The sequence below is a fragment of the Bos grunniens genome, chromosome 1 (genome assembly GCF_055505025.1).
Source record: "Bos grunniens cultivar Pamir isolate PY7600 chromosome 1, Bosgru_T2T1.0, whole genome shotgun sequence".
Taxonomy (NCBI): Eukaryota; Metazoa; Chordata; class Mammalia; order Artiodactyla; family Bovidae; genus Bos; species Bos grunniens.
Window position 1 is genome coordinate 82,711,997 of NC_141165.1, and position 24,866 is coordinate 82,736,862.

Below are 24,866 nucleotides of genomic sequence, written 5' to 3' on the forward strand. Positions count from 1 at the left end.
CTGATAATCCGCATTTATCAGAAGGAAGAATGCACCTGATTTGTCTTACAAGAAGGTACTCATTTTTCCCAAATAAATACCCTATGAAACACAGGAAATACAGAAGTGAGACACCAACGGGGCTTCCCAGTTGTCAATAATCTGCTGAGTGACCACTAATAGTAACAACTACATGTTTTATTAATATAAGTCAGAGAGTCTGTTTTATTTAGCATAACTCTGAGACAACTGCATACAATTTTTATTTTTATCTGTTTTTAGCCATGTTGTGTGGCTAAAAATGTGGGATCTTGGTTCCCTGACCAGGAATTGAACTCACACCCGCTATATTGGAAGTACAGAGTCTTAACCACTGACTGCCAGCAAAGTCCCCAACTGCATGTGATTTTCTTTAAACCTTTTAGAGAACTGATTAAATCATGGATGGTAATAACCTATTGACTAAATATATATAGTAATAGGACTGATTTGAAAGATGCCTCCTCAAAGAAGTCTTCCTTGATCTTTTCCCATCTTAAGCTAATGTCTGTGAAAACATTGGAATTAGAGCAAGATAGGCTTGAGTTTGAATCCTGGGTTTGTCATTTACTACTTAAGTAAGACTGATAAATTATTTAAATTCTCTGAGTTTCCAATTCCTCACCTATTCAAAATGAAACAAAGAAAACTGCACTTCTAGGGTTGATATGAAATATCTAAGCACATAGTGGGCTCCCCAGGTGGCGCTAGTGGTAAAGAGCCCACCTGTCAATGTGGGAGACGTAAGAGACATAGGTTCGATCCCTGGATCCGGAAGATCCCCTGGAGGAGGTCATGGCAACCTATTCCATTATTCTTGCCTGGAGAATCCCATGGACAGAGGAGCCTGGTGGGCTACGGTCCCTAGGGTCGTAAAGAGTCAGGCATGACCAAAGCAACTTAGCACACATGCAAGCACGTAGTATGTAGTTTATTCTCCCCATAAATTCTTCCCTTTCTCCACTACCTATAAAACTGGATTAGCCAAACAACTCCTATCCCACAGAGCTGATAATCTATCTCAAGGCTCTGAGCACGTGAAGGCCTACAAAGCATGTTAGATGAAGGGACGTGAGTGGAGCATCCTTTCCTCCCTGTACCTAGACTGAAGCTGGTCCAGGGATGCCTCCTCTGGAGGCTGCCATGGGGCAGCACGGCACACAGACTGGCATGTGAGGGTGAGCGGGATTCCAGCCTTTTGTTGTTTCGTCAGAACAAATGTCCTGTAAAATGAACAATCTACACACCCCTATAGGACCTTGATTTGAATTCTTACCTTAGCACTTTCTATACCTATAATCATAGTGGCTGCATTCATGACTTACTGTCCCTCCTTAACAAGACAACAACATAATGCATTTGGCACAGTAATTGGCAAAGAGGGTCAGTAAATGAAAGGTGCTCTCCCACTCACTCGTCTATGAGCTCCTGCTGTCAGGGTTTTATTACTGCAGGGGCTAATACAGACTTTGGGATGGGTGGGCAACTCTGTATTGGGTGTACTGTTTGGTTCAGTCAACTTGACTATTTCATCAACCACAACTTAAGAATCATGGTATTTGCCATATAATGTACTAGGAAATATTATCAGCACATCTCTATCAAATCAAAGATTAGGTTGGGGAAAAAAGTAAAAGCCTCTCTAGTCTTTCTTAAAAATTAAAATTCAAGTTCTAAAAGTTGATGGATTTTGGCAAAGTTTACTAAGCTACTCTGAATAGAATGAACATGGGTTAGACCTGGTTCAAGTACTAGTCATCGAGGACCAACCTAATCAAACACTCTGGGCCTCAGTTCCCTTCTGCGAAATGGGAGAACAGCAACCAAGAGCTTGTTTGGTGGCCAGGAGGATAAAAAAAGAAAATACACACCAAATTACTTAGTGTATGGTCTGGTTCTTAAGTGGCAATCAATAAACAGAGGCTTCTGGAGATGTGCCCACATTATCAATATATTTTTCCCATCTAATAAGTCTTGCCCTTTTCCTCCTTTTAACTTCTTGGGATAGTTAAAAAACCTCATAGTTTCTACCAAGCAAGACTTACTGGCAAGACTCAAAGGACAGCATCTCATTAGCGCCACCTAGCAGCCTCCCACAGCTACAACAGGGCAGGAAAGCTAGGTTTTAATTTACAAAAGGAGTGATCATTTAAGGAGGCTCATTCTTGAAAGGTAAAAACAGTAGCAAGTGAAAAGCAAGAGTGATGCCAATATGGTATCATAAAGCTACACAAGGATACAGAAATATATCAGCAATGACCAGACTGCCTCTCTCCTGATCTTCAGAAGAAGCAAGAAACTTCTAATGGAGATGTTCAGTTCAGTTCAGTTGCTCAGTCGTGTCCGACTCTTTGCGACCCCATGAATTGCAGCACACCAGGCCTCCCTGTCCATCACTAACTCCCGGAGTTCACTCAGACTCACATCCATCGAGTCAGTGATGCCATCCAGCCATCTCATCCTCTGTCGTCCCCTTCTCCTCCTGCCCCCAATCCCTCCCAGCATCAGTCTTTTCCAATGAGTCAACTCTTGGCATGAGGAGATGTTCAGGATTAAGTTAAACGTATCCTTCCTCATAGACTGAAGGCAGGAGGAGAAGGGGACAACAGAGATGGTTGGATGGCATCAGACTCAATGGACATGAGTTTCAGCAAGCTCTGGGAGATGGTGAAAGACAGGGAAGCCTGGCATGCTGCAGTCCATGGGGTCACAAAGGGTTGGACACAACTCAGGGACTGAGCAACGACAACAACAAATCCTCTTTTGTCTCTGCCTGTGGCAGCTGAGTCTGTCCTGTATTCCTTGCTCATTTGGGGATGTATATGCAAACTACTTTGTGACCCTGAACCTGGAAAGCTGGGTTTGATAGGCAGGGGTAGAGTCTCTTATTTTAGAGGAGGAATAATGAAGGAAGCCAAGTCCAGTAAATTGCAAGGATGGAAGTAGGATTCAAAACTCAGATTTGAATGTGATCCATTCATTCAAAACTCAGATTTGAATGTGAAGATCATGCATGTGACCCATAGGTATTGGTGCCTCCTCTGGGCTAGTACTCTGTCAGATACTGAAAACTCAAGAGAAACCCACAGTCCCCATTGCATGATCCTTATCATGGAGTGAGAAAGCCAGATACAATTGCTTCGATCAGGAGAGACGAGATTATGATGAACCTAAAACTCAGATGTCAAACCGCAAAGTCTTATTTTTCATTCATGCCACGTGACCAGCAGGGGTTGCTGGCTGGGGCTCTTCTTTCCTTCATCCAGGATCCAGACGGATAGAGTAACCCTCATCTAGAACCTCACAGACTCTCTACTGGAGGAAAAGGAAGCCCTGGGAGATCTCTTTTCGGCAGCTACATGCTTTGGCCTGGGAATGACATCTATCACTTGCATTCACACATCGCTGGCCAAAACTAGTCCCACCCAACCCGAGGGAAGAAACTGCAGTTCTACCTCATTCAAGGAAAGCAGAGAGACAGAAATATCTGATAAGCAGCACAAACAACTCCCACACTAATCAAATAATCACACACTCTAATGAACATATAATTACAAGCTGAGATAATAACTTTGAAAGAAGCGAATAAAGGTCCTAGCCAAGACACAGTGGAGGAGGAGAAGGGCAAATTGCTTATCCTGGAGAACGGAAAATTCAAGAAGACCATGAGATATACCTTTAAATATGTGATGAGTTGTCCTGGTAAAGGAGAAATTAACTTTACCTTTATAATTCCACTAAGTGGAGTATATATGGGGAAAAAAATCAGTCTAATCTATAAATGGAAAACTCATCTATCTGGTAGAATTTCCTAACAAGGCTGCCTACAGCGAGAGTGAACTTCCTGTTCCAAGAAATAACCAATCAGCATCTTCAGCAGGGGTGAAGACTAAAAATACTAACACGTGATACAGCCTGAGTACAGATGTCTGCCGAGGTGGCTGCCCATCACCAAAGTCTACTGCTGAAGGCAGACAACTGTAACACAGACTCGTGTAGCCACATATGACCATCCAATGTGGGCTCCATAATAGGCACGAGAAGAAATCCAGGCGAATCCTGTGTTCTAACACAGGAGGCTCTTCTCTCTCACCTGTTTTACTCTGTCATTTCTAATCTGCAGCCCAGCTGCTGTCCTACCCTCCAACCAACGTGCCAATTTTAAAAAGAGATCTCCATACTAGCAATAACACATCACAGCAAAAGAAGGACTGACTTTACAAAGCACATTCTCAGAGATGCACATCTCATGTAGAGGGCTCTCTGAGAGGGGCACAGACACTGGTTGGCTCTGCTACGCATTAAGGCACAGACTGAACGTCTCACCCGTGTCATTTTCTTCTGTCTTCTTGGCACTTTCAAGTAGGTCATCTTGTCCCCATTTTACAGATGAGGAAATCAAGATAACTAACACTTGAATGAACTGTCCATTGCCATAAAAACTGAGCAGGGATGAAAATTCAGGTTGTTATCATACTCTTTTCACTATCCCATGATGCTTTCCAATTAAATGGGCTCTCTTGAGAGAGTAATATTTAATATCTATGGACCTTTAAAACATTACAAGAAACAGTTAGTGGAAGCTTCTTTCTCTCTCCAAAAATAAATTCTATTTTTGAGGAAATGATTTTTAAAGCAGATTAAAAGCTTATTTTAGCCACCCCTGGGGAATGAAGTATTATGAGCAAAATGGGTCAAGGATTATAGGAAAGACATGATTACAAATGACTTTTTTAAGTGAACATTTAGTGCTGTGACACACAGCAATGTGAGCATGCACATGTGTGCTGCAGACCTAACGCTTTGACAATTCTAAACGAGCATGCCACAAGTGTTTTAATTCCCAAGGCATCCTTGAGATTCTTTCACCCCTCAAGACAATCTCTGAAAATGTTCCTATATATTCAAGTGCATAGCTTAATTTGCTTACTTTAATCAAATAGCAAAGCCTGAATTTTAAAGTCATATCCCCCAAGTTTTTGCTACCAGATTAAAGAGACAGAGAGTGGTCAAGAGCATTATTACCAAAGGACATACTAACCACTAAGCCAGAAGTTCTTACTGAGTTCTGAAACAAGATAGTTTTTTTTTTCCCCCCTTTGTGGATAATAGTATCTACCACCATTACGTTCTTCCTCCGTGCAGAATTCAGCTCAGATATGCTGAACCATGGGGAAATAAGCATGAAGAATTCTGTGCCTTTTCATTGGGAAAAAAAAAAAAAAAATCAAAACAACCCAAGTGTTATCCTTGAGTGCAGCAAGAGATATTCCCCTTGTGACCCAGCAGCCAATGCATCACTGTTGATTAAAAAGAGGCTCTACTAGTGGCTTAGACAGTAAAGAATCTGTCTGCAATGCAGAAGACCCGGGTTCAATCCCTGGGTTGGGAAGATCCCCTAGAGAAGGGAATGGCAACCCACTCTGGTATTCTTGCTTGGGAAATCCCATGGAGGAGCCTAGTGGGCTACAATCCATGGGGTCACAAAGAGTTGGAAACGACCAAGCAACTAACACCTTCACCTTCTACTAGCTATGGTCTACACTATACACTTAGAATTGCTATGTTAGCTCAAAAATGACTGCAATTTATATAAACAAGATCCAGCAAAAGGATTTAAAATCTGTCACTGGCTAGCATAACTCCTGCTTAAATTTTATTTACTTTGGAAATTTTTAAACATAGCGAATTATAGAGATAATAGTATAATGAATCACCATGGACCCACTACTCAGTTTCAACAATTACTTTTGCCATTCTTTGTTTCATTTATCCCTATATTTTTTGGCTGTAATTCTTTAAAGTAAAGCCGAGATATATTCATTTCATTCATAAACACTTCGAGATATTTGTCTGACAAAATCTTCTTAGAACTGTAACCATTTTCACATCTAAAGAAGATTTAAAATAACTACTACTTATTATTATTATTGACTTCACCGATTTTACCCTTTTTCCTAGTATGTGTGCATATCCGAGTGTGTGTGTGTGTGTGTAGGACAGCTTGTTGATGCCATCCCTACCCTGCAGCCGTGGTAGGCGATTTCCTACAAGATGGCAGCTGCCCTCCTCAAGGTCAGTGATTCTACTCCTCGGCCAGAGGGTCATCTCTGCTCGGCACCACTGGGAGGCACAGGGGAGTTCCCGCAGACACCAGCGGCAGGCAGCAATCAGCAGACAAATGCCCCAACTTCCCCAGACTGTGGTGGGACAATTCTAAGATGAGTGCTACACAGCTTCCCAGAGGGTCCCACGGGATGAATCTGCTCACCAACAGCCCCTTAACTGGCTTTTATCCCTTTGTCTCAACGGCTCTCCTTGCTCCCTCATGCTTCTTACTATCATCTCGCAAGTAAGCCACTACATTGAGAGTTTACTGGAATCCTTCAGGGTGAAAATTTTCAGATTGATATACTTGGAGGGGCTTCCCAGGTGGCGACAGTTGTGAAGGAGAACCCACCTGACAATGCAGGAGACATAAGAGACGTGGGTTTGATCCCTGGGTTGAGAAGATCCCCTGGAGAAGGAGATGGCAACCCAGTCCAGTATTCTTGCCTGGGAAAACCATGGACAGAGGAGCCTGGTGGGCAACAGTACATAGAGTTGCAGAGAGTCAGACATGACTGAAGCAATTTAGCACATATACTTGAATAGAAATGTCAATCTGACACTTTTCCTGACAGGAAGAGAGACTCCAGAGCTACTATATCTGCAACCAAGGGACTCCTATTACATACTTTAAAGAGAAGAAAGTGAGAAACTAGGAGCCTGTAAATAAGCTGACCATAAGCTATATGGCAACCTAAAGGCATCTCCTCTTGTTCTCTGAGAATAATTTAACCCTAGGACACTCTCCAAAGCACCAATTTTCAGCTAATGATCTTAGTTGAAGACTAAAAGAAAAGCTAAAAGAAATAAAGTGTGACTTAAGACCATAATTTAACACCTGATTTTTTAAAAAAGATTGTAACAGTGCATCTTTCCTTTGATGCCCAAGAACAGACCAGGTAAATAAATGGTCTCTTACAAAGCAATTTCCAACAACTGCCAGGAGATGGCACCAATACTCTGTTCATTTGCTAAGAGTTTCTGGAACCAAAGTCCCTGGTGGCCCAGATAGTAAAGAATCTGCCTCCAAATTGGGAGACCCCGGTTCAGTTCCTGGGTCAGGAAGATTCCCTGGAGAAGGGAATGGCAATCTACTCCAGAATTCTTGCCTGGAGAATCCCATGGACAGAGGAGCCTGGCGGGCTACAGTCCATGGGGCTGCAAAGAGTCAGACACGGCTGAGCTACTAACACACACACACACACACACAGAGTCATAAACTCCTCCATGAAAGCTCTGGGGAGACAGAGGTTTAAGCAAGGGACTAAGACTTGATATGAGTTTCCCTGGTGGCTCAGTGAAAAAGAATCTGCCTGCCAATGCAGGAGACTCAGATTCAATCCCTGAGTCAGGAAGATCCCCTGAAGAAGGAAACAGCAACCCACTCCAGTATTCTGGCCTGGGAAATCCCATGGACAGAGAAGGAGTTTGGCAGGCCACATTCCATGGGGACACAGAGTCGGACACGACTTAGTGACTAAACAACAAGACTTGATAAGACTATAATAATGCACCACCCTAAGACCTATTTGCCCTCAGCCACTCAAAACTTCTGTCTTTCGGCCTCCCAAAGGAAATCTGGTTATTCAGGAGCTGACAGTCTCCACCTAGGAGGAGCCCAGACTGAAAGATGCTTTGTCTGGGCAGGCAATATGGCTGTCAACTGATTCTTAAGAGTACACTGAAGACCTTGTTGCAAAGTACAGTTTCAGCTCTCACTGGTTGCAGCTGAGATGAAATAAAGAAAGAAACCATGTATAAAGCTTCAGGGGCTAGGAATAAGGGAGACAGAAGGCAGAGGGGAGTTTTTGACATTATGAAGTTTAAGGCGCTGCTCTTCATGTAAAACTGTTTCATTCTGACTACAAACAAACAAGCACACTCAAAAATTTCAGGAGCCCAATATGGAACTGATTTTTCTAAACCTGGCTTCAGTCCATTTGTGTGCTCAGTCGCTCAGTCGTGTCTGACTCTTTGCGACCCCATGGACTGTAGCCCGCCAGGCTCCTCTGTTCATGGGATCTTCCAGGCAAGAATACCAGAGTGACTGCCACTGCCTTCTCCAAGAAATCTTTAACACCCAGGGATCAAACCTGTGTCTCCTGCATTGGCAAGCAATGATTCTTTACCACTGAGCCACCGAATCCAAATAAATGCTGTCTTACATTTACAGTGCTTTGCAGTTCCTAGAGAACGGTCACAATTCTTTTCTCATTTGTTCTCAGCAGTAGTTCTGTGAAGAAGACTTAAGTTCTCATTGTACAGGTATGGAAGCAGGTGCATGGTGGCTAAATGACCAGTCAAAATAAGTATGCAAAATATCCACAGAGTTCTTTGGCCAAAACAAGATTAAAAATTAGTCTGACCACATATAATTATTTGAAAGATAGAAGGGTATGTTATTCGGGTTCTTTACCAAGTTATCAATTTGCTTGTTGCAGAGTGAGCAGAGGTCATGTATGGATGTGAGAGTTGGACTGTGAAGAAAGCTGAGCGCTGAAGAATTGACGCTTTTGAACTGTGGTGCTGGAGAAGACTCTTGAGAGTTCCTTGGACTGCAAGGAGCTCCAACCAGTCCAACCTAAAGAAGATCAGTCCTGGGTGTTCATTGGAAGGAATGATGCTAAAGCTGAAACTCCAATACTTTGGCCACCTCATGCGAAGAGTTGACTCACTGGAAAAGACTCTGATACTGGGAGGGATTGGGGGCAGGAGGAGAAGGGGATGAAGAGGATGAGATGGCTGGATGGCATCACTGACTCGATGGACGTGAGTTTGAGTGAACTCCGGGAGTTGGTGTTGGACAGGGAGGCCTGGCGTGTTGCGATTCATGGGGTCGCAAAGAGTCAGACACGACTGAGTGACTGAACTGAACTGAACTGAGTGAGCAGAAAAGGAAAGAAAGGGCTGAAAACGTAATGCTTGCTTTGCCGGAGGCAATCTACAGATGGTAAATCTAGAAGCCCAAGCTATGCCTAGACTGACTGGGTTACTGACAAAATGTCCATCTTTCCAGGTATAAACAAAAACACATTCATTATAGAAAATAACTTGTCTTTATGTTTCAAGTAATGAGATACCTAAAATTACTACTTAATTTTTTTCTATGTTGTTATTATAATGCCTATTATTACTTGTCTATATTGTCTTTATCTTCATTTAACTTGGAAAAAAAAGTTATTTCATTGAACTAATACCCTCAATAAAGTTTCCAAACAACAAAGTACTTAACATTCTAAAAATCTGCCACTTCAAAAAAATAACATCTCAATTAACAAGTCTTAAATTTTCTCCACTGTACAAAGCTGGAACACTCCATACCAAAGTTCAGATTAGTACAACTACACCCATACCTGGGGCTTCCCCGTGGCTCAGACCCTAAAGAATCTGCCTGCAATGCCGAAGACCTGCATTCAATCCCTGTGTTAGGAAGATCCCCTGGAGAAGGGCATGGCTACACACTCCAGTATTCTTGCCTGGAGAATTCCATGGACAGAGGAGCCTGGTAGGCTACAATCCCCAGTCCATGCGGTCACAAAAAGTCAGACACGACTGAGTGACTAACACTTGCACATCCATACCTACAATTTAAGGAAGGACTAGGGAATTGGTAGAGAACCCTCCTGCGAATGCAGGATTTTTAAGAGATGCAGGTTTGATTCCTGGGTTGGGAAGACCCCGTGGAGTAGGAAATGCCAATCCACTTCAGTATTCTTGCCTGGAGAATTCCATGGACAGAGGAGCCTGATGGGCTACAGTCCACAGGATTACTTAGAGTCGGACACAGCTGAAGTGATTTAATGCACACACACAGGGAATTAAATACATGTTTCCAAGGAAAACAGATGTGGAAAAAAGTCCTGACAGCCTAATAAAGAGCAGAATCTGAGCCACAATTTTCTCCCTGATAATACTTCCAGTGTCTAGATAAAAACATACTTTATTGTTTGAGCTTGAAAATGTTCACATCAAGAGAAGTTACACTTGAAAAACATCTAGCCAAAAAGCCCCGTGCAGAGGTGGAAATTTGCAGTTTAAAAGCATGAGTAGTTCATTTAAAAGACGGTCAAATTGTTGTGGTGTTTTAAAGTCCAGGGCGGCAAAATAAAAAAAAAAGTTAAAAACAGTCAAAAAGAGAGTCTCTTCATGCTGACAAGTCAAAGTGATACTTTGAAAGATGACTTCTTTCTCCTACTTTTCCTCCAACCATCAAAAAGCACCAAGAGTCAGTGGTATGAGGATGAAAAGGGAAATTCAATATTCTAGCTTCAGAGATTGTAAACTATAATGGTGGCTAAGAGACATATAAAAGGGCTTGGTTTGTGTTTTCTTTAAAAAAAAAACTTTACACTGTTGAAGGATGTCCTTTGAACCAGACGCCAACTTGGTAACTCGTGGACTCCAGGGGATGAAGTTGAAATTGTATGTGTGCCACGCACAAAGAGTAAGAATGAAGCACAGATTACTGAGCTCAGAACTTATCCAAGGTTCTGCAGCGCGACTGTCATGGGACACAGCATGTTGCTGAAGCCCTGGGCAAGGGTGACGCAGCACAGCAGCCGACAGAGGTGCCAGCTGAGCCTTCGGTCCTGACCCTCAGCCCAGGGCCCTCTCCACACCATTCCGGAGCCACTAGCCCTGCATGGGAAAATCCTGGTCTCCATGCCCCACCCCAGAAGGACTGAAACATACTCTCTAAGGAGATGTGTGTGTTTTAAACCAGCAATTTAAAAAAATGCTTTTAAAAAATGGAGACTGTCTGCTCCCTCCCTCAATTTCAAAGCAGAAAGTTTAATTACATGGACTCAAGAAAGGCAGAGCTGGCAGGTTAGAGGAAGGGGTTCACTGGACCTGTGATTCACTCAAACCTTGAAGAGCTTAAGACTAGCCATCCTTCAAATCAGGAAAGATTTAACTTTGGTGGGACTTTTAGAAACAGGACAGTAATTGAGGTCAGGACATCTCTCATGCCTCACAACTGGGGGACTTATTTACATCTCCACCCTCCAAGTTATTCAATTTGCTCTGAATGAAAAGGATACTTTTGCTAGATTCCTGCCAATTATTTTCAATGCCTTCTATCACTCTCTACCCATCAGACAGTGGCTGATTTCTGTCTTCTATATAATCTTAAACTTGAGGAACCCAATTGTATAATCAATGGAAATCCTGAAAGTGCTCTGTACGCACTCACCCTCACTCGGGAGTCCGTATGTGGGTCCGTGAGCATCCACTGTGGGGCTGACTGGCAGCCGAGCAACACACCTGTGGCGATGGGCACAATGACAGCTCAGTCCATGAAATCAAAATCACGCCATTTAGACAGAAGTGTACAGTTTCCAAAGCTATCAACTTACTGACCAGGAGGTGAATTCAGGTGCGATGAGATTTAATATAGACACCCATAGTCCTACTGTGTCCCTTCCAAAAATTCAGTGAAATCAGGTTTCAATGAAGTGGGGAAAAGACTAAATGACAAGCATTCTTTTAAAAGATGATGCCAGCTTGAGAAAGGTCCTTAAAGAGGTCATTAAAACACAAGTGTGATGTGACTGTGAGATGCAGAAATCTCATTTTAAGGTCGTTACAAAAAGGACACGTGTGCACTGATCCAAGTCTTGTCACGAGACGTTCACCTTTCAGATGAATAGCTCCATAATTCCATTTTACAAGGGGGAAGAGGTGGTTTGGGGAGAAACCATCCAGCAAAACCAGAGGACATTCTCCATGTTTCCACTAGAGGGCACGTCTTCCTAATTTTTCTTTAAGGTTGTTGGCCAGGCTACAAGCCGAAGGATAGGTAGGAGAAAGGCCTGAAGGTTGGATATACATTTTAAAAATTAATTCCTGGTTGTACTGATATGCTTCCAGAGTGAGTCCCAGATGGATCTGGGTTTCAGAAACAGTGTTCCTTACTGATGACTCCCCAGTGTCCACATGCTGCTTGCGGCAACTCTTTTGAAATGGTGGAATGTCATACAACCACTGATAAATTTCCATAGCTTTAAGATCAACAGGGTATACGGAAGAGAGAGATATCTTAAGAGATAGGGTGGATGATGTGATGGAGAGATGACTAGTTTAGGATATAGAAAAACTTGAATGTGAACCCTAGTTTTGTGACGTCTGGATAAGTGTGGAACTTCTCGAGATTTTTGTTTCCTCATTTTAAAAAAAAAATGAAGATAATATCGCCTCTTTCACAAGGTTATTATAAGACTTGCCTGCAATAGTTACATAAAGCTCCCAATATAGGTTCTGGAACTTTGCAGATGCTGAGAAATTGTAATTTTCTTTTTAAATTCTGTTCACACTTCTCTGGGTCAATTAACATTACTGACTTTTAACTTGCCATTTGGGCATGTGATTTTTTGTTTTTTTTTTTTTTTTTTAGGAAATGTTCCAGTATTTGCCTATTTATTCAACCATCTCTCTCTCTCTCTTCTTTTTATTTTTGTTTCCCCATGTTTGTCATGTAATGTGGGTTGAATGAATCAAAGCTCGTAACAACTCTGCCAACTTTTAAGGGACAGAAAAGCATTTTTAATGAAAAGTTAGTGCAATGTACCTGGTTGACAGGAGTGACAGATGGAGGGAAATGAGAGAAACAGAGAAAGACAGGTGTACTGATGGCTCCGTGGGTAAAGAACCCACCTGCAATGCGGGAGACACAGGAAATGTGGGTTTGATCTCTGGGTCGGGAAGATACCCTGGAGGAGAAAATGGCAACCCAGTCTAGTATTCTTGGCTGAAAAATCCCATGGATAGAGGGAGCCTAGTGTGCTACAGTCCAAAGAGTTGTAAAGAGTCAGACACAACTGAGCAACCAAGCACACACCCACTGATTTTTATGGTCCGTTTCGTTTAATACGGTCTTTGTGTTCTCTGTGAATTTGGTATATGAACAAAATGTAGTGAAATCCTTGATCCTGAACAGATTCTGTCTTATAACCACAGTGGTGCTCTAATGACCACGCAGAAAAATTATCTGGAGAAATTCACTAAAACAGACTGTTGGGCCTCGGCCACCATGGTTTCTGAGTCAGTGGTGCTGGTGCGGACCCCAGAAGGTGCATTTCTAACCATTCCCAGGTGATGCTGATGCTGCTGGTCCCAGATCACACTTTCAGACCTGGTTTAGCAGAACCACAAAATTTACAATCCAAGTGCGAGAAAGAACATGGAATCAGTTTAAGAAACCGAGGCACTAGTCCTGATCTTCCCTTAACTCACTGTGTGGGGAGGAAGGTTCAGTACTGGTCACGTCCAGTTTGCTTACCTGGAAAGAGGAACCATGTCTCTCTGGTTAGTGGCTCTAATGGTAAAGAACCCACCTGCCAACACAGGAGACATAAGAAGCATGGGTTCAATCCCTGGGAAGATCCCCTGGAGGAAGAAATGGCAACTCACTCCAGTATTCTTGCCTGGAAAATCCCATGGGCAGAGGAACCTGGTAGGCTACAGTCCCTGTGGTTGCAAAAGAGTGGGACATGACTTAGCACGCAGGCACTCCAACCTGACTGCATCAGGGAATGCCCAGATTAGGGGGTCTGCAAGGGAAAACCACTAGACCATTCAGGTATGACCTAAATCAAATCCCTTATGATTATACAGTGGAAGTGAGAAATAGATTTAAGGACCTAGATCTGATAGATAGAATGCCTGATGAGCTATGGAATGCGGTTCGTGACATTGTACAGGAGACAGGGATCAAGACCATCCCCATGGAAAAGAAAAGTAAAAAAGCAAAATGGCTGTCTGGGGAGGCCTTACAAATAGCTGTGAAAAGAAGAGAAGTGAAAAGCAAAGGAGAAAAGGAAAGATATAAACATCTGAATGCAGAGTTCAAAGAATAGCAAGAAGAGATAAGAAAGCCTTCTTCAGCGATCAATGCAAAGAAATAGAGGAAAACAACAGAATGGGAAAGACTAGGGATCTCTTCAAGAAAATCAGAGATACCAAAGGAACATTTCATGCAAACACGGGCTTGATAAAGGGCAGAAATGGTATGGACCTAACAGAAGCAGAAGATATTAAGAAGAGATGGCAAGAATACACAGAAGAACTGTACAAAAAAGATCTTCACGACCCAGATAATCACAATGGTGTGATCACTCACCTAGAGCCAGACATCCTGGAATGTGAAGTCAAGTGGGCCTTAGAAAGCATCACTATGAACAAAGCTAGTGGAGGTGATGGAATTCCAGTTGAGCTATTCCAAATCCTGAAAGATGATGCTGTGAAAGTGCTGCACTCAATATGCCAGCAAATTTGGAAAACTCAGCAGTGGCCACAGGACTGGAAAAGGTCAGTTTTCATTCCAATCCCAAAGAAAGGCAATGCCAAAGAATGCTCAAACTACCGCACAATTGCAGTCATCTCACACGCTAGTAAAGTAATGCTCAAAATTCTCCAAGCCAGGCTTCAGCAATATGTGAACCGTGAACTTCCTGATGTTCAAGCTGGTTTTAGAAAAGGCAGAAGAACCAGAGATCAAATTGCCAACATCCACTGGATCATGGAAAAAGCAAGAGTGTTCCAGAAAAACATCTATTTCTGCTTTATTGACTATGCCGAAACTTTTGACTGTGTGGATCACAATAAACTGTGGAAAATTCTTCAAGAGATGGGAATACCAGACCACCTGATCTGCCTCTTCAGAAATTTGTATGCAGGTCAGGAAGCAACAGTTAGAACTGGATATGGAACAACAGACTGGTTCCAAATAGGAAAAGGAGTACGTCAAGGCTATATATTGTCACCCTGTTTATTTAACTTACATGCAGAGTACATCATGAGAAACGCTGGACTGGAAGAAACACAAGCTGGAATCAAGATTGCCAGGAGAAATATCAATAACCTCAGATATGCAGATGACACCACCCTTATGGCAGAAAGTGAAGAGGAACTACAAAGCCTCTTAATGAAAGTGAAAGTGGAGAGTGAAAAAGTTGGCTTAAAGCTCAACATTCAGAAAATGAAGATCATGGCATCCGGTCCCATCACTTCATGGGAAATAGATGGGGAAACAGTGTCAGACTTTATTTTTGGGGGCTCCAAAATCACTGCAGATGGTGACTGCAGCCATGAAATTAAAAGACGCTTACTCCTTGGAAGGAAAGTTATGACCAACCTAGATAGCATATTCAAAAGCAGAGACAGTACTTTGCCAACAAAGGTTCGTCTAGTCAGGGCTATGGTTTTTCCTGTGGTCATGTATGGACGTGAGAGTTGGACTGTGAAGAAGGCTGAGCGCCGAAGAATTGATGCTTTTGAACTGTGGTGTTGGAGAAGACTCTTGAGAGTCCCTTGGACTGCAAGGAGATCCAGCCAGTCATTCTAAAGGAGATCAGCCCTGGGATTTCTTTGGAAGGAATGATGCTAAAGCTGAAACTCCAGTACTTTGGCCACCTCATGTGAAGAGTTGACTCATTGGAAAAGACTCTGATGCTGGGAGGGATTGGGGGCAAGAGGAGAAGGGGACGACAGAGGATGAGATGGCTGGATGGCATCACGGACTCGATGGACGTGAGTCTGAGTGAACTCCGGGAGTTGGTGATGGACAGGGAGGCCTAGCGTGCTGAGATTCATGGGGTTGCAAAGAGTCGGACACGACTGAGCGACTGATCTGATCTGATCTGAAGGTATTTCCGGAAGAGATCAGCATTTGAACTGATAGTCTCAGTAAAGCAGATGGCCCTCCCCAATGTGGATGGGCAGCATCCAATCTGTTCAGGACCTGAATAGAACAAAAAGGTGAAGGAAGGAAGAAGCCAGCCCTTTTACCTGCCTCACTTCTTGAGCCAGGATATGTTGTCTTGCCTTCTCCCATCCTCAGGCTGAAATTTACTCTATTGGCTCTCCCCTAGTTCCAGGCCTTCAGACTCAGACTGAGTTACAGCTCCAGCTTTCCTGGTCTCCAGCTTGCAGTCAGCAGACAGAATTCTCAGCCTCCATAATTACAGGAGCCAATTCCTAATAATAAATCTGGTTTTATATCCTGCTGGTTCTGTTTCTTGGAGAACTCTAATACACAGCCATTAAAGATTTCTTTAAAAGATTGGAAAGTGAGAGTCCTAGGTTTTAGTCTGGGTTCTGCCTCTGACTTACGCTGGACACACACTTGACCTTTTGGGTCATAGTTTACCATCCAACAAAAGGTATAGAGATAAGATGATTTCTAAGGTCTTTTTGAATGTAAAAATGCTATGGTCCTAGATGAGAACTTGAGCAGGGACTGAGGCTGGGAGCAGGTAGGTAGGTCTCAATCTAGAAACAGCATCTCCCCTCCCAGAGCTGAGGGCAAGCTCTTTTATTCCGTCTGCACGGATCCAGCCAGCAGTAACCTGAGGGCCACATATAAGCATCGCCCACAATTCAGTATAGATCAGTCCCAGAACCTAAGGGTGCCACAGCCCTGCTAGCTCTCAGCATGAGCTCTCAAACATTCCAAAACCAAGCTCCGCACTGGCCATCATTACTGCAAACAGTACATCTGTCATTAGACCACCAGAGCCCTATGCCATCCATTCAGTTGACAAATGCTTAAGATTCTGGCTCTAAAATGTATGCTGTATCATGCTCTCCCCATACATCCCATGAGCTCAGGCTCTCATGTCTCTCACAAGGACAATGGTAATACCTCTTAATTGGACTCCACTCCTCTCCATCATCTCTCAGCATATGCAACCAAAAGGAGCTCCTTCCAGGGTAGCTCTGACCACTCATATGCTCAAAACCCTAGAGGGTGACAACCATCCCTGCAGCCAAGGCCCCCCACATTCTGAGGCCAACCTCCATCCTACTTCTCTCTTATGCTCAGTGGTTCCAGCCCTAAAGTGGACCACTCAAACTCTACTGGTCCGCTAAATATGTCCTTGTTTTCCAACTCCCAAACCTTTATTCATTCTCTCTTCAGGGCATCCTTGCTTTGGATCCATACAGTCAAAGCTATGGTTTTTCCAGTAGTCATATAGGCATGTGAGAGTTGGACCATAAAGAAGGCTGAGCACCAAAGAGTTGATGCTTTCGAACTGTGTGCTGGAGAAGACTCTTGAGAGTACCTTGGATAGCAAGGCGATCAAACCAGTCAATCTTAATGGAAATCAACCCTGAATATTCATTGGAAGGACTGATGCTGAAGCTCCAATACTTTGGCCACCTGATGCAAAGAGCCAACTCACTGGAAAAGACCCTAATACTGGGCAGGAGGAGAAAGGAGCAACAGAGGATGAGACAGTTGGATGGCATCACCAACTCAATGGACATGAGTTTGAGCAAACTCCAAGAGATAGTGAAGGACAGGTAAACCTGGCGTGCTGCAGTCCATGGGGTCGCAAGGAGTCGAACACGACTTAGCAACTGAACAACGACAACATCCTTGCCTACAGAAATTTCACCAACTCCATCTAAAAGTTTTTGCCTCCTAACCTTCACAGTCACACATATGATTTCCTTTCTTTCTTTGTACAATCTTTTGATTACTCTGTTTTATGAGATTTATGTGGTGCCTCATACCACAGTCATCATTCCCAAATTTCACACAAGGCCATAAGTTTTTTGAGGACTCACTCATGTCCACCTGAGTCCTGTGTTTAGCCTACTGACATCTAGAAATAGTCCAGCCTGATACAGAATGTCTCACTGTGAGATAAAACAGCTCATACACAACTGGCAAATAGTGAAATTGTGTCAGCACAATAAAGGTAGTGTTAGTTCATATGCAATTTTCCAAGAACATTTAATATTTTGCAGAACCAAGGAACAGCCAAACAAAACATGCTCAAACACAGCAGACGGCATCAATCCACGGAGCTAATGGCGCTCAAATTCTTCTGGACTCAAATTGACATGTGATCTGTCATGGAAATACTTTTCTTTTTATTGTTTTCTATGATGTTAGTACATTTTATCTTTGTCTACAAAATTCAACGTTTATCCTTTTTTCTAAAACCCTTTTCATAAAGCTACCTTCAACTTTTTTTCAAAGGTTAAACTTGTATACTAGAGTTTTTTTTTTGTTTTTTGTTTTTTTTTCTTTTTTAGTATTGCTAGAGCTTTCATTAACTTCTTGGTTACAAGGTAAAATAGGTTTGGGGTGATCTGCTCCTAACCTTGTTTTCCCTATAAACCCTGCTGTTTTCAGAATGCAACTTCAGAGAACATGAGGATTTCACGGACTGTGTACACTGTATGGTTACGTAAATGCCTAGAGTATTACTCAACCAGGGACAGAAGTTCAGTCGGCTGGTCGGAGGATAGGAATGTTTTACCAAGTCCTTCAGTACAAGTCCCTTGGGTGTCAATGGTTCAGGCCAGCTGCGGACGACCTGCTAATCAGAGAGGTGGGGTGGCACTCTTCTGCTGGAACCTGGGCATGAAGATACTCTTGAGGACCACAGAGCTGACCCGCACTGACACTAGAACACGAGTGATTCACGCTTTTCCTGGAGAGCCGAGCATGTCTGAAGACGCCTGGTGCCAGAGATCCCCAGATTTCTCAATAGGGAGAGGACACCTCAGGGCAAAGGCATAGAAAGTGGGAAGAGACAAGGAGATAAAAAGAGAAGTGGGGATCAATGTTAGGAGGGTCTGCTATAAACCAGACACATGTACTTCTACACAAAATCTTTCAGTCTGACATTCTGCCCTCAAATCGCAAACAGAAAGTCAGGTTCAGGGCTTAATGGTGTGCTGTAGTGACTAACACAAAGTTGCCTGAGCCCCACGTATGGGCTTTTCATGGCAACAGTGGCTTCCAAACAGCGCACCTCCAGCTGCTCATAGTGAGTGGAGGGTGGGGACGCGCGTAAGGAGACACCGCCTGTGCGAGGGACGGGCAGTCCCTGGGCTTCCCAGCCCCACTTGAACCACTTTTACGTGCTTTACATACTGGGCTTCCTCTGATGCTTCTATGGGAAGTAAGAGTCCTACAGTTTTAAAAGGGAGAAACAAAAAGCATTGAAAATCATTGCATCCTATCAAGCTGGCTATTTCTCAATTCTGCCTGAGGCTGGCCTTCAGCAGGCAAGTAAATCAGTTGCTTACAAAAGATCTAGTCTACACAGAACGCTGTTGCGGGGTGGGGGCGGGGGGGTCCCTCAAATTCCCTGCTCGAATCAATGCAAAGCTCCAGAAAGACTTCACTTTATGCCAACTTTGCTCGCTCATTTGACTCTCGCTCCCCATTTCCAGGTGTTCCAGGCAGGCTGGGGGCTGGCAGTAGGGCAGGAGCCTGGAACACGGGTGCTCACGTCAGCACCCTGGGGAGAAGCTGGGATCTGAAGCCCTGGGGCCCATTCTGAGGGAGTCCAAGCAGGACACCCGGGCCCAGCCCTGGTGCTCCCTAAGAGAGGCCAACTCACAGCCCCCAAGAGAGCAGTCGGACAGGCTGTTCTTTAATGTTCTTCCTGACTAAAAGGAGTGATTGTGTCTGAGCTGAGGGAAAGGAGGAGGAGAGGTTTTAAGAGTAAGTTTGTAGCAAATAGACACAATGGATGGAAGGCTAATGGGTGCCACTGGGTATACAGCGCAGGCCCTGAGGACATACACAGAGGCAAACAGAGCCTTTGGGATGGGCTGTTTCTCGAAAACTCATGAATACTAAGGAGCAGATGGGAAAAAAGAAAGCGAAGACATGATGAGAACTGATGTGATTGAAGCAGAATGGAACAGAACACATCTATCTTTAATTCCCCCCAAGACAACAATGCCTAAAACACAGAAGTTTGTTTCAGATCTTTTCAAGGACCTCTCCGAGTCCAGGGCTTTTCTGGTGGCTCAGTGGTAAACAGTCCACCTGCCAGTGCAGGAGACTCAGGTTTGATCCCTAGGTCGAGAAGATCCCCCTCCAGTATTCTTGCCTGGAGAATCCCATAGACAGAGGGGCCTGGTGGGCTACAGTCCATGGGGTTGCAGAGAGACTTAGCAACTAAGCAGTAACACAACTCCAAGCCCAGTGGTGAAGCTCCAAGTTTCAGGGAAAGGATGTGCGGGGAAGTTTCTTTCAAGTGGTTAGAAAGAAAAGAATGGGTGCCGGATTTACAGCCAGTCTCAGGGCAATGACTGATTTGTCACCTTCCCCTGATATTGATTCTCGCCTCAGACAGATGGCAAGTGACTGCAGATGAAAGCACGCAGGCCTTGGTGGCTGCTCAACCGGGCTCTGAAAGCTTCCCCAGCATCCTGCCCTCCTGCCTGCAAAGGCCCATCCTCTTCCTCTGTGGGGCAGCTCAGCTGGCCTCAACCGCGCACGCCTGCAGGTAACACCCCTGGGGTACCTGTGCTGCAGCCTTGCCACCTGTTCTCCATTCCCAGAAATCTACTTAAAACACACACACACTGAGGAGTGTGCCATGATGCCCCCTTCAAATAACAATGTCCCCGTCACTGATGTGAAAACTCTCCTTGATGCTGCTGTCTTCAAGATACTGCTAATGCCTGCATCCAACCACTCCTGGCCTTTTAATAACAGAGCTCATTTAGTGAGCATCTACTCTGAGCCAAGGATTCTTAATGTATTATCATTCATTTTTATGCTGCCACTGAGTGGTTATGAAGAAATGGAAACTTGTGAGGTTAAATAATTGCCCAAGGTCACATGGTCTGTGGATCTGATCTTTGAACCCAGGTGTCTGATTCAGAAGAGAGTTGACCTGGGAATTCTCTGGCAGTCCAGCAGTTAGAACTCTGTGCTTCCACTGAGGCACGGGGCATAGGTTCATTCCTTGTCAGGGGGCATGGGATCCCTGCATGCTGAGTGGTGCCACCAAATTCATATATATAATAAATATTTTGTAAAAAGAGGAAGACAGCTGACTTACAAACATCTCATACATGTCAGTGGGAACAACTAACCATATCCCATTTCCCCCTTTTCTTAAGCTCCTTCTCACAACTCCAGGGATATGACAAGGGAACTAAGGTTTTCAAACACGAGGGGATACAGAAATGAAAGCAGCTGGGGAGTCTAGGGGCAGCCCGGGAGAACTGAAACTAGAGACAGATATTCAGGCCTGGATTTTCTCTTTTCCCTCTCCTCTTTCCTGAAATTCTACCCATTAAGTTCATTTTCACAATTAAAAAGAGAACATGGAAATTGCTTCTTGGACATTAAGGTGCTAATTACCATTTCTTCCTTAATATATAAAAGTGTTCAATAGAAGTGAGACATTCCCAGGCAGTGGAGACCACCTGCCTGGCTGGAATGGGAGATCTGAATCAGAGTATATACTGTGGTTTGTGCTGAAAGGCCCTGAGACCTCCCAAGGCCAGGTCGAGGAAATGATGCACCAGTTTCAAAACTGCTCCTCTTCCTTCCTCCTACACGAACTCCTACCCACAGCTCAGGCAAGGAAGACAAGTTTTAGGGCTCAGCTGATGACTGAGTTAAAATGGCACCGGTCAACCAAAGCATTGTTTTTTGTTTGTTTGTTTGTTTTTTCACAAGGAAATATGTGATCTGATTGCAAACAAACAGATTCATCATATTCCTAAATGTGAGGCTACCAAGAGACATTATTCCCAGCAAGTTATATAGAAGCTAATTACATGAGCACAAGCAAGCTTAATAGAATCAACGCAAAGGAAAATGGGGAGTGAGGGAATCTGCTTAGATTCTTCACTCCTACAGAAGTTGTTTCTGAATGTGGTTGAAAAGGAGAGCCTGTGAACCCTGGAGAGTGACTCCTACTATTTCACTTTAATTATCCATTTCTCCTCAAAATAAGATGCAATAAAAAAAGTAATATTAGTTCATTTCAGGCCCCAATTTTTATAGGCATGGTGAGATAGAATTCATTATTAAAACTAGATCTTGCCAACTAACTTTATTACTTCTGTGCTTTTTAAACATCTACCTAGAAGTTATTCAACAGACACAAGAGCAAATGTAAATCACTGGTTTTGTTAAGTGTAAAGTCCAATATCAAGTAACCAGGAGGGAGCATGAGATCCAAAAGGATGAAGAGGACCAGAAAAGGAGAGAGCCTGACCTATTCTCATTGAGCTGGTGATACTCCCTGCAGCCACTGGCAGACCATTTTATCTTTCATGGTTTTGCTTCCCTGTGTGCAAACGAGAAGGAAGCATTCATTACTCACATTCATCCATCACAAAAGTTCCAGGGTCCTTAGAGCGTCTAGTCTCACCACTTCATTTTCCAGATGACAACACTTAGAGATGAGAAAGCCAAAGCTATGCTGCCTATGGTTAAAATCCACAAAGCTAGTGAGTGTCAGCGTTTCAACCAGATCAAGGTCTCCTATTTCTTAGACCAGCACTGACATGCTGGTATAAGAGTCAAGTTCGACCACACAGAAGTGCTGAGAAGGGCTATAAATGCACAAGCCTAAATCCTTTACAGGACAGCCTAATCATTGCACTAATACCAATAATCAGTTAGCATGCAGTTTCTCTAGTTTCTCCTAAACAGATATGATAGAAGGTTACAATATGATAAAAGTCACTTTTGATACACTTAGAAGCCACTCTAGTATTCAAAAGTTAAACTGGCATTTTTAAAACATTACTTTCACACTGAATATCCTGAGTTCTCTACTTATAGGCAGATGTAACCAGACACATTCAATTTAAAAAAAAAAAAATCAAGATTACCTGCAAAGAAATTGTTTAGAAAAGGTTTAATTTTAATTAATGCCATACAAAAATGAATCCAATCTGCTTTAAAAACATTGAGTCTGATAATAAATGTCTGATAATCTCTAAAATGACTTGTAGCTGGAGGATTCCTAAGTGGGTATAATCACAGCTTAACAAAATGCATCTCTCCAAGATAAAGAGTACTCTTCTGGCTGAGAGTTGAAGGGACAGAAAAAGGTTACCCATGGCTGGTTTGGACTTCAAGATTCACATATCTGTACATAAAAGGTTAATTTCAAAAGTTCAATACTTTTGCCAACCCATTTTATTAAAATCCATTTCTGCTTTTAAAGGAAAGTAACATTAAAAGATGCTCAGTTGCATCTGACTCTCTGCAACCTCATGGACTATATAGCCTGCCAGGCTCCTCTGTCCATAGGATTATGCCAGTAAGAATAGTGGAGTGGGTGGCCATGCCCTCCTCCAGGGGATCTTCCTGACCCAGGTACCAAACCTGGGTCTCCTGCATTGGTAGGTTCTTAATCACTAAATCACCTGGGAAACCAGAATTTAAAAGGTTGAGAAAGTGTAACAGTCACGGAAGTAATCACTGACTCCTATGTTAAAGCATAACAAAGATATTTCTACTAGAAGGACATCTCGCAGATAGCCTAATAACTTTCAGAGCAGAAAGCCCTGGGAGGTACACAGAGGAAAGTCCATCCAAACATTCTTCCTCCCAATCTTCACCTTGTTTCAAGGAGCAACTTAAAATATTACATCCTCTGAGCAGCCTTCCTTGATTCCCTCTAGTTACTACCATGTGCTGCCCCAAGCTTATCCCTGAATACACTCTGCTTACTTATCCAGCTCCCAATTAGAATGTCAGCTCCTAAGGGTAGGGGGCTGGTGGTGTTCTGGCCCATTCCCTTCTTTATTTCTAGTGCCCAGCACAGTAACTGGCCAGAGCGAACATCCAACTGCCTATTGAATGAATGGAAACAATGAATGGGGGGAACAGAGGCTTGGATGAATGTGTGTGGGGGGAATGCAATTCATTTTAGACAAATTCTCTTGCCAGGCAAGTAAAAACACAGAGCGTAGAAGAGACCTCAGAGATCATCTGGCCCAACCCCCTCATTTTCCAGAAGCCAAGTAATCCTGGCATAATACTGCATGAAATACAAGTGAATATTTCAGAAAACATGTGAAAAAATATTAGGAGAAGCAAACAATCTAATAAACCAAGATACCAGCCCACACAATCTGCAAGCAGAATTTAAATAATCAAAATGTTCACAGCACTAATTTTATTTGGCTTCTCATCAGTGCATTCAAAAGTGTCCATTTATTACCTGGCAGTGTCAAGTCTCCCTCATTCAGGCTCAATTACTTAGTATGTAGATCAGGCAAGATTCTCCCTTCCTCTAGTGCCTGTGTTTCTCCAGCTTTTCAATGCTCATTAGCACCTCCAACAGAAGGCTGAGGAAATGAAACTCCAATTTATCAATGTCAACTGTTGAACCAGCAAATTGCTGGTTCCCGCCCCCACATGGAAGTGTTTGGACAATTCTGAATCAACAAGATGCTGGCAGCTGTGCTCCTATGGTTCAGTAATTGCATTGTTTCCTACTGTGCTTTACGGGTTGTGAAATGAATTTATTAAATAATCTACACAAAGGGAGCATGGTGTGGGCTAGTGGAAACAGCTCTCAGCTGGTGTTAGGAGACTGTTCCACTTCGACCACTAGCCTTGACATCAGTTTTTCTAGTCCTCAGGCTCCTAACTACCTAAGAGGATAATTCTGCCCTAAGCCGCAGAGAAATCTCTGGCACCTAAACCATTGTCTTATGGTGCTTGACAGAATGTACTAGAATCTGTAATCGACCACTTCATACTGGAAGACAATGGTTATCAAAGGAAAATTCAGTCCACACAACATGAAGTATATAATGGAAGGGACTTAAACATACCTAGGGTAGCAAGAGTCGGACACGACTGAGTGACTTTGACTACCACTTGACTACTAGTATAGAAACCAACACTATTGGTAAGCTTGCCAGTTGGTGTTTTGCTAGCTGTCTTGGGCTATTAAAACCAGTCGGTGTTTCGTAAATCTGGCTGTGTGACAGAATGAGAT

General features: G+C 43.3%; 1 protein-coding gene across 4 annotated transcripts in view; it reads right to left on the reverse strand.

The window, feature by feature from the left end:
• The window catches only part of MB21D2 (Mab-21 domain containing 2), a 121,495-nt gene that overhangs the window by 10,070 nt on the left and 86,559 nt on the right, over window positions 1-24,866 (reverse strand). Inside the window, exon 2 of one of the 4 annotated variants that reach the window (XM_086319782.1) lies at window positions 11,321-11,391. The exons of the other annotated variants lie outside the window; for them this stretch is intronic. The gene's annotated coding sequence lies outside the window, so the exon portion shown is untranslated. The remainder of the gene's footprint in view (window positions 1-11,320; window positions 11,392-24,866) is intronic. 4 annotated transcript variants of the gene reach the window in all.